Genomic DNA, 10,614 nt, shown 5'->3' on the forward strand with positions numbered 1-10,614 from the left:
CATACACATATATACCAACTCCAGAGCTGCATTACTCAGTAGGCTGGCACTGCAATACAGGTTACACTAGTGGGAATTCCAGCGACTCCAGAGAACGATCCCGATCCCAACCCAGCGGAGCCACCGCCGGGCAGGTGCCTCCCTCCCGCTGCCCCAGAGGTGTGGGATGAGCACAGGGAGCAGGGACAGACGGCCCTCCGCAGGGGTGGGACCTGGTGCCACACGAGGAGGAGGAGGAGGAGGAGGAGGAGGAGGTGGGATCCATCCCGGACACCCTGGCGTTCCTGAGGAGCGCGGCAAAGCGGGACATGACCGTGCTTCTCACCAGGGGAAGGATGACCTGCAAAGGGAGAAAAATCACCCCTGCTTCTTTCCTTGGAGCCCCTGGGAGCTGCAAAGGGGTTTCTTTGGCTGGATGCCCTCCAAGGGCTGTCCTTTGAACAATCTCCTCTCTTCCATCTGGGATGATTCTTTTCCCTCTTTGCAGGGAGAAGATTCTTTTCCCTGGGATGATTCCTTCCCCTCTTTGCAGGGAGAAGATTCTTTTCCCCTGGATGATTCCTTTCCCTCTTTGCAGGTCACTTGGAGATGTAGGTTTTGGGAGGACCCAGCTGCTGGCAGGGTCTGAGACCCTGGACACTGCACTAAGGTCGCTGCTCAGCATTTATTGTGCTATATATTTATATCTATCCTATATCATATCTACCGGGCTGTATTCACAGGAGGGGCATCTCCCAGAGGGCAAACAGGATCATTTCTGCAGCACAGGGAGGAGGGCGTGCAGCAGCATCCCCTTCCACCTGTCTGGAAACAGCTTTGGGGGATTTTCAGGTTGTTTTGGTACATATATTTATCCCTGGATTCTTGTTTTATTCTGTTTTGATAAATCTATTTATTTGGAGATCCAACTCTGTCTGACAAATCTGATTAAAAGTCTTCTTGATTCATCTTCCTGTGCTGGTTCTCCTTTCCCTGTAGGGTCTGTGTGGAGGCTCGGGGGCCCTGGTGGGGTCTGGCTCCCCTGCATTCACTCAGGGCTGGGATGCAGAGAAATCCCTCAGAAGCTTTGCTCATCCATAGGGCATCACCCCTTCCCATTTGCTGCTGGTCTGCTCTCGGCTCTGGGCTGCAAACAGAGCTCCCCAGGGCCACACAGCGGGGCTGAGCTGCCCAGGTTTATCCAGGAGAGAGCCCCTGGGAGGCTTTGAGCATGAGGGGGGCTCCCCATGGTGGGAGGTGAAGGGACCGGGGCCGAGCCACCTCCTTGCCCCAGGGCTGCCTGCCTGGCTGGAGCTATGTGCAGGGAGGGAGGGAGGATGCTGCCAGTGCTCTGACCCCTCACTCGGCAGCCTAATTAACCTAATGGCCCTGGTGTGATCTAACTGGAGCTGAGCCCGGGGCCAATTTGTGCTCATTTACCAGCAGTGGAGGCGTTTGGAGTGCTGGGGTCACGGGGAAGGCTGGGAGGGAAGCAGCACGAATTCTGCTCTGCCTGGGCCAGGTGAGGCTCCTGCAGGCATCCACGGTGTGCTGAGCCCACACAGGCTGTCCTGGGGCCATGGACCCTGAGCCCAGGCACAGACAGACCTCCTGGGCACACCCAGCTGAGTGTGCCCACGCACAGAGCTCCTCTGCCATGCCCAGGGGGTTGGGGTGCTGCTGGATGCTCCTGGGTGGCCAGGAGAGACCTTTGGTGGGCAGCAGCACAGGAACCTGCATGGGCTCGGCCTCTTCTCCCAGGGAACAGTGACAGCACAGGAGGAAATGCCCTCAGGTTGCACCAGAGGAGGTTCAGGTTGGAGATCGTGAAAACTCCCTCGCCAAAAGGGCTGTCCAGCCCTGGCCCAGGGCAGCAGTGAGTCCCCATCCCTGCAGGGACTGAAAGCTGTGTGCATGTGGCACTTGGGGACGTGGGGCAGTGGTGGTGGCCTGGGCAGGGCTGGGGGAAAGGCTGGACTGGAAGGTACCCGGGGCTTTCCCAGTGTGAACAATTCAATCACAACTCTGTGAGTCCATGGATGTGGTCCCTGGCACCCCTCCCTCCCTGAGCAGTCCCTGCCCAGCGTGTTACACATTGCACCTCTAGAGAGCCCCAGGTTCTGAGGTGACCACAGAGCTGCCTCACCACATTTTGCCTCACTCCAAAAATGCCCTTTGTGGGATGTGGCTCTTCCACGCTCCCCTGGCACCCCCAGCTCTGCTGGCCTGTCCCAGAGCAGAGGGGCATGGCAGGGGACAGACACCGGCTCCCCTCGGCTCAGCGGGGCCAGGGAGCTCCATTTCCCCAGGGCTGGGAGCCAGCACTGCTGGGGACACGGGGCTGCGACAGCGACAGGGCCAGGCTGTGGGCGGGATGGAGCTGCGGGAATGCAGCGAGCATTCCCTGAGCACTCCCCGCGGCGGTGTCGGTGATCCCAGCGATGCCCAGCCTCGCCAGGAGCCTGCTCTCCCCTGCGAGCCGGGCACCGCTGGGATTAACCCTTTTAATCGGATCAGCAGCCCCGGGGCAGAAGCCAGCGCCGCGCTCTCCGTGCGTCCGTGTCCGTGCGTCCGTCCGTGCGTCCGTCCGTGCGCAGGCATGGCCCCGCCGGGACCCCGGGCTGCGGGGTGGATGCGGGGACACAGCGACACCGTGCCCCGGCACTGCCGCCTCCCACCGTGTGCCCATCTGCGGCTGTGGCTGCGGCTGCAGAGGTGGCCACGGAAGCCTGGAATTGTTTGGGCTGGAAAAGACCTTTCCACGCTCTCCAACTCCTGACAGGAGCGGCAGCCAGCGGGGTCGGGCTGCGCTGCTGCGGGTCCTGCAGGACTCGGAGCTCCTGCTGGCCCTTGTCTGGGAGCTGCGTGTCCTGCCAGCCCTCCTGCCGTCCTCTGTGTCCCTGAGCGCCCCAGATCTCCCCTGTGCTGAGACACCCTCGGTCTCTGCAGAGAGCTTTGGGCCCTGGGTCCTGTTTGGGTCCCCAGCACCAGGCAGGATGGACCTGGCTTGGCTGGAAGATATGCCAGAAACATTCTCCCCTTCAGAAATGCTGGAACTGGGACCAAGGGAGCAAAGGAGGGGCATCCCATGCTTGGAGAAACCAGCCTTATCCTGGACACAGTCCTGAACAACCTGATGTAACTTCAGAGTTATCCCTGCCTGGAGACAGGGGTTGGACCAGGGACCTCCCATTGGGGTCCCACCCAGCCAGAATGAGCCCGCGGCTGTGGGCTCTGGGATGGATGGCAGTCACCACTGAAAATCTTGGCTCTGCCTCTGGGGTCTCAGGGCTTCTTTACGTCAGAGCCGTGCTATTTCATGCTGCATTATCAGGTTAGTCAAAACACTCCTCCAAACTATATGTCTACATAATTGCCAGCTACACTCACTTCCTTGGCCCTGCTGTTCTCCACTGCACGGGGCTTTCAGGCATGAAAAAACATCCACTTTCACCTTCATACTTCCCCTTCCCCGAGGGGAAGCCACCGCCTCCCTCCTGGTGGTGCCTGCTGGAGTCCTGCTGCCCACAGGAACAGGCACTGCACCACCAGGGGAAATCCACACCAAAGAGGGGCTGGGGCTTTCCCCAATGTCCTGTGGGAAGCCCACAGCTCTGGAGGTGGTTTGCATTTTTAGGCATCTCCCAATGAACGGGATGTGTGCTCTTGTATCACCTTCCCCCAGTCAAAGGGAGGGATTTCTCCCCAAAAGGATAGGATTTCCCTTAAAATCTCTCCACAGAGACCCACTGGGCGAACATTTCCCCTGAATCCACTCTCCTCTGCACATCCTTTTCTTTTTTTGGGACGAGAAATGGAGAAACCAGAGGATTGTCAGTGCTGCGGGGCTCACAGGCTGTTCTCGTGCCACCACAGACCTGCCTCCCCTCCAGACTAAACAGTCCTAACATTTCCTGTCTCTTCTCACATAGAAATGTGTCTGTAATCACTCTTTTCTCCTGTTCCTTCACCTTTTTGGATGCAGGAGCAGTTCAGGATGTACCTAATCTGGCAGGGTGTCCAAGCTCTGCTGGGGAAATGGGATCACATTTCCCTGTCTCCAGCTTTGTCAAAGCTTGACACCCCCAGGACGAGGGAACAAAGAAGAAATCCCTGCAGAGAGAAGCTTTGCCAGCAAGTCAGGACACTGGAAAAGGCCCCTGGCTTCCTGGAAGGTTGGTGCTGAGAAGGGGGTGATGAGAAAAGCAGGGAAGTCCTCGGAGGTGGCAGCTGGAGCCAAAGGAGGGATGGAGGAAACGCGGCTGGCATGACATGAGCGCAGCCCCAGAGGCCTCTCCTCCTGCAGGATGCCTGGCCTGGGCCCATTCCCAAATGTGGGCATTCCAGAGGGGAGGCAGGACAGACCCAGGGCACAAAGGAGCTGCTGGATTGTCCCAGGGCTCTCCTGCCCCACGGGATGAGGGAGATCCACCCTGACTGAGCCTCTGCCTGGCTTTTCCTGCTCCCCTGTTTTATGGCCATGGAAGTGTGCGGCTCCTGCAGAGATAGATCCCTGTTTGTGCAGGCTGGATAAATCCAAAACTCGATTACAACTCCTTCTCACCAGCGTTGCCAAAGGACCATGATTCAGTGCTACTTTTTTGGGTAGAAATTCATTAGTTCAGGCCCATCACAATTATCTAACTCAAGGAGCACGACAATGACCCACTGTCTAATGGTCCTTCATGGCCATTTAGCACCATCTGGGTCGTCTGATCAGGGGCTTTGCAAACAGTTGAACATGAAGTAAGGAGGGCTGCTTGGCCCAGACACCTCTTTTTGCCTCCCAGCTGCACGGGCAGTGCAAATAATCCTGATGGACCATTACATACAGGGACAACGGGCAGGGAAAAAGAGCTTGGCCACATCTCTTGGCTCCTCTTCCAGCTTTGGGGACTGAGTGGTGAGGACTGGCAGCTTCCCCAGCCCCGTGGCACCAGACCCCCCAACAGACACACACCCCCTGTGGAACAGAGCCCCACTCAGGGCTAAACCCCAGGATAACCTCAGCAATCCAGCCTCCAGCCTCCAGGCAAGGGGAAACACCAGGTATTAAACCCACAGGTCCAAAAAGGGGTGGACAAATAGGTCTCCAAGAAAACCGGCTAGATGGGAAATGTAGGCAAGTGCTCCCCCGGCACCACCTGCAATGTCAGTGTGCATCCAAATAGCCAAAAATTAGGGGTTTAATTTTTTTTTTAACCCCACCTGTACATACATCTGTTTTTAGCTTGGTGCTGAGTGCTGGAGGGTGCAGTTTTCCCAGGAAAACCCGGGAAAGGGGAGCTGTGCTCACTGGGGGCTGGATTTGGCAGGGGGCTGCAGAGGGACCCAGGGGGCTCCTCCAAACCCCGACAGGCTTCCGGCTCCTGCTCTGTGGCAGGAAGATGGGCCCTGAAAAATGAGTGGAAATACTGCTCCCCTTCCAGGGTGCTTTTAGCATGTGCTGAGAGGTTCCACAGACACCAGCATGGGCTCCTGCTCCTCCCCGGGGCAGAGGGGGAGCCTGGGCATGCACAGAGGGGAGCTGCACGTGGTCCTTCCCCCCACGGCTTCCCTGGAGCTCAGGAAGGGCCAGTTCCACAGGGACTGGAGGCTTTCAGTGCCTGCCCATGGCTGCATCACTGAGCCATTGCCTCCTGGGCCCGGAGGTGTCCAGGGAAAACTGCAGAGGGCTGTGCTACCTTCCAGGATGGATTACTGGCCTTTGGAGCTGAGTGTGATTTACCAACAAGAACAAAAAGCTTGATTAGAGATGAATATAATTTGGCCCTTCATCTAAGCAGCCCCCAGCCTGTGAGGGACACCCAAAATTCCCAGGGCAAACTCTCCAGGTTGTGTTGACCTGCTAATAAGCAAGAGGTCACAGGACTGGTGTGGGATTTGTGGATCAGCCTCACCAAATGCTGGCCCAAGCTGACCCTGTTCCCCAAAAAGGGCAAGGCCAAGGTTAACCCTGATTCATCCAAAAGGATTTTGAGGAAGGTTTTGCCTTTGAAATGGCAATTTAACCCTTTCTAGTTGGTCATTTCCTCTGTGAGATCACAGAAGCTGGGTTTTCCCCAGCTCAGCTCTGGCTCCCAGCTCTTTCCTCTGGAGACTGCAGCAGCAGAGCAGCCTGATCCCTGCTCGGGGCTCCAGGACAAGCTTGGGGTGCTGCTCTCCCCCAGCCTGGGGTCCCTGTTCGGGGTGGGGCTGGCCCCTCATGGCCCTGGAGCTCTGCACCCCCAGGGAGCAGCCGTGCTCCCCACACCTGCGCTGGGGAGGGGGATAACGTCATCCACAGCTCCCTGGCACTCGAGTGGCTGCACATTCCCAGCCAGAGGAGAGGCCAGCTGGGGGAACAGTCCTGGGGGAGCCCACAGCCAAGTCTCCCAGCTGGGAACTGTGGGGAGGCCTCAGGCTCTGCTCCTCGCAGGGCCTGCGGCTTTATTCCCCTTCCCTGAGGTATGGGGAGGGAGGAGGAACCTCCTGGAGGCACAAATCCTGGGATTTTGTTCTTCAAACACCGTGGTTAGGGAGGACGCAGCAGGGGATGCCTGTGGAAGACTTGTGGGAAATGACATCCCAGTGATCCTGTGGGATGGATTCCGTGCATCCTCCTCTCCCATGTCCTCCTCTTTTGTCCCTCTCCTTGTTTGTTTCAGTTTTTAGACATCCCGGAGTTTTTTGAGAGGCTCAGCAGAGTGTTGAGGTGGGTGACAAAGCTTTGCCCTGGGCTCTGGTCCTCACTTTGATAGCAGCAGGGCAGAGTTTGCTCCCCTTTGCAGCCCTGGTCCCTGCTGGGAGCAATGGGCTCTTGGGAAGCAGGAGCTGCTTCCTGGCTGGGTTTTCCCCCTCTAGGGAGTTTTGAAATTGCCATCCCTGGCCATGGCACTGCTCAGACTGATGGACCCTCTGACATCCCCGGGGACATCCCGGGCACACAGCCCCTGTCACCTGGGCCCTGGCACTGCCCCACACCCTGTGACATCCCTGGGGACATCCCGGGCACACAGCCCCTGTCACCTGGGCCCTGGCACTGCCCCACACCCTGTGACATCCCTGGGGACATCCCGGGCACACAGCCCCTGTCACCTGGGGCCTGGCACTGCCCCACACCCTGTGACATCCCGGGCACACAGCCCCTGTCACGTGGGCCCTGGCACTGCCCCACACCCCCTGCCCATCCTCGGGGACATCCTGGGCACCACAAGGGACCCGCCGAGGGCAGGGCTGTCCCTGCGGTGACCGGGACATCACAGCCTGCACTCCCCCAGCAGCCACATTAACAGAGATCTCCAAGCTGCGGGGAGCTGTCCCCTGTCCCCGGGCACGACAGGATGGGTGTCCCCAGCCCGAGCAGCCCCCCGTGGGCACCCCAAGCCCCCCTGACCAGCCCCTGCACCCCTGGCAGAGGGGCCGGGAGCCGGGAGCCCGCGCCAGCACCAGAAGCCGGTTCCATGCAGGCAGGGAATATAATAAAATTAAAGCTCATTAAGCACTTAGAAAAGGGTTTGCATTGAGGGGGAGTGGGCGGGGGGGGCCGGGGGGCTGTGCATCTCAATACTGGGCTATTTAGAAGGGAGAGTTTAATAACGGGGGGGTTGGTTTTTATGGCAATAGATTTATTCCACCTGGGCTAAGAAATACATTCCACATCTGCCGAGCCGTGTAACCAGACTCTAATTAAAATCGTGTGCCAAGCGAGGGCCTGGCTGTGAAACACAAAGCTGGCTTTTAGAGCGGCTGGGAAGCGCGGCCAGGCGGCCCGGGGGCGGCAGCGCGGGCACGGGGCTGCGACACCGCCCGCTGTCCCCAGCGGGGAACCAGGGGGCTGCGGGGGACACTCCGGGCCTCTGCGGGGACACGGCGACACCCACGGGCATGCCACAGCCCTGGGGACAAAGTGACATCCGCGTGTGTGCAGGGACACGGGGACATGGGGACACCCACGGGCATGTCACAGCCCTGGGGACAGGGTGACATCCGCGTGTGTGCAGGGACACGGTGACACCCACGGGCATGTCACAGCCCTGGGGACAGGGTGACATCCGCGTGTGTGCAGGGACACGGGGACATGGGGACACCCACGGGCATGTCACAGCCCTGGGGACAGGGTGACATCCGCGTGTGTGCAGGGACACGGTGACACCCACGGGCATGTCACAGCCCTGGGGACAGGGTGACATCCGCGTGTGTGCAGGGACACGGTGACACCCACGGCCATGCCACAGCCCTGGGGACAGGGTGACATCCGCGTGTGTGCAGGGACACGGGGACATGGGGACACCCACGGGCATGTCACAGCCCTGGGGACAGGGTGACATCCGCGTGTGTGCAGGGACACGGGGACACCCATGGCCATGCCACAGCCCTGGGGACAGGGTGACATCCGTGTGTGTGCAGGGACAAGGGGACACCCATGGGCATGTCACGGCCCTGGGGACAGGGTGATGGCCTTGGGAGTGACCCCGAGGACGAGGCGGTGGCTGCCCACAGTGGTGGGATGGCCCATGGGCTGGCTGATGGCCACGCAGAGGCAGCGCACGGGGACTGGTGACACCCACACGTGTGGGGACAGCGTGGCACCGCAGTGACAACAGGGAGAGGGTGGCATCCCCCTTTGCACGGAGGTCATGAAGAAAGGGATGCGTTTCATGGGGTCGGGGTGACATCCACGCACCTGTAGCGGCCAGGGGCTGGCGTGGCACCCGCGCTCTGTGACAGGGGACAGCGATGTCCCCAGGGCGGCACGGAGTGACACACAGGCAGGCAGCGCGGGCTGAGAGGGCGCTGCGGGCCCCGCGCCGGGGTTTTACAGCCCCCGAGGTGCCGAACAAACAGCGGCTGTGTCTGCGTTTAACAGCCCGGCCCTCAGACAGCGGCAGCAGCGCCAGCCCCGATGGAGAAACTAATGAAACCTTCGAAACAGCTTGTACGGGAGTAGTGAAGTGAGAAAAAAAACCCAGAGCGCCTGCTGCCAAGGAAAATACACTTACCTAGTAAAGCATGAGTAATAAGTGGCGTTTTTTACAGTGTGAAGATATAACTTTTCATGAAAATACCAAATAAGGCTCCGTGTGAAAAGTGGCCGGCCTTTCTAGTTGCTTTTTTTTTCCTCTCCCTCTCTCTCTTACCTTTCTTTTCGTGCTCCAGGCACACGTGTGCTGTCCCCGGTGCCCCTTTCGCGGGAGCCTGTTTACGGGGCCGCCTCCCCGCCACCCCCGGCGCGGCCGGCTCGGGCTCCGTCGCCCTGAGAAGAAACGAGAAGGGAATGGAAAAACAGGAGCTGCTGTTCTGCGAGACTTTCTATTTTTAAAAGGTTAAAAATATCTATTTTCGGACACCAGCCCAGGAAGCGCTGGGGTGAAGCGCCGCGGCGGGACGGCGGCAGTAAACAACGCCGGGACGTGCCGGGCGGCTCCGGGGATGCTGCCGGCCGCGGGGACAGCCCGCGACAGCCACCCGGGCATGTGGCCACTGTGGCATGAGGGATGGCACCAGGCTGCGGGGCTCCGCGCCCCGAGAGAGGATGCTCAGCAGCAGCCAGGTGGGAAGGAGGTGCACACATCCAGGGGGATGCCCGGCCCCGAGGTGGGATGCTCGGCTCCTGGGGGATGCTTAGCAGCCAGGCAGGATGGCTGATCTTCCCCAGCATCACAGCCCTGGTGAGAAGATGGGATGCCTAGCACAGGAGTGGAAGGGATGTGGTACCCACTGCGGGAGGAAGGACGTGGAAAAGCCATCTCCAAAATCCCACGGATGCTTTTCCACCTTTGGTTTTGCAGCTCTGCTCCCTTCTCCCAGGCCAAGGTCCCGGGGAGCTCCCTGGGCTGGCTCTGGCAGCAGCCGTGCCCCTGTGCTCCGCCCTGGCTCACCTGGGCAGGAGCAGCCACACCTCTCTGCACCACATTCCCACACAGGGAGGACCAGGCAGCGCTCCAGGCCGGGGCAGAGGGGCTGGAATGCTGGAAAAGGGCCTGGGGTGCCAATGGCTGGACACGAACCCAGGTGAGCCCAGGTGAGCAAGAGGCCAATGGCCCTGGGCTGTGCTGGGGCACCTCCAGTGCTGGGGGCAGCTCTGGGCCCCTCCTGACAGGAGAGCCCTGGAGGGGCTGGAGCGTGTCCAGAGCAGGGAACGGAGCTGGGAAGGGGCTCAGCTGCAGAAAAGGAGCTCAGGGGGGACCTTGTGGCTCTGCACAAGTCCCTACCAGGAGGGGACAGCCGGGCAAAGATGGAACGGCCTCAGGCTGGGCCAGGGGATGCTCAGGCTGGGCAGCAGCAGGAATTTCCCCATGGAAAGGGTGCTCAGGCCTTGGAACTGCCCAGGGAGGTTTGGAGAGCCCATCCTGGAGGTGTCCAAGGAACTCCTGGTGCGGCACTCAGAGCTCTGGGCTGGTGACAGGGTGGGCACTGGGCACAGCACTCGCTGGGGGCTCTCCCGCCACCCTGGGCTCGCTGGTTCCGCGGTGCCAGCGCTGAGGCACAGCCCTGGCAGGTCCCGCTGTCTTGTCAGGGATTGTGGGATTGTCTTGAGGGATTTTGCTTCCTTATAAGGCCCTGCTGTTCCCTGCTCCCCTGTCTGCGGCCGGGCTGGCACGGCCTGTGGGAGAGCACAGCAATTCCCAGCAGGCTGCCGGGACACCCTCCTGC

This window comes from Molothrus aeneus, chromosome 2 (assembly GCF_037042795.1).
Source record: "Molothrus aeneus isolate 106 chromosome 2, BPBGC_Maene_1.0, whole genome shotgun sequence".
NCBI lineage: Eukaryota > Metazoa > Chordata > Aves > Passeriformes > Icteridae > Molothrus > Molothrus aeneus.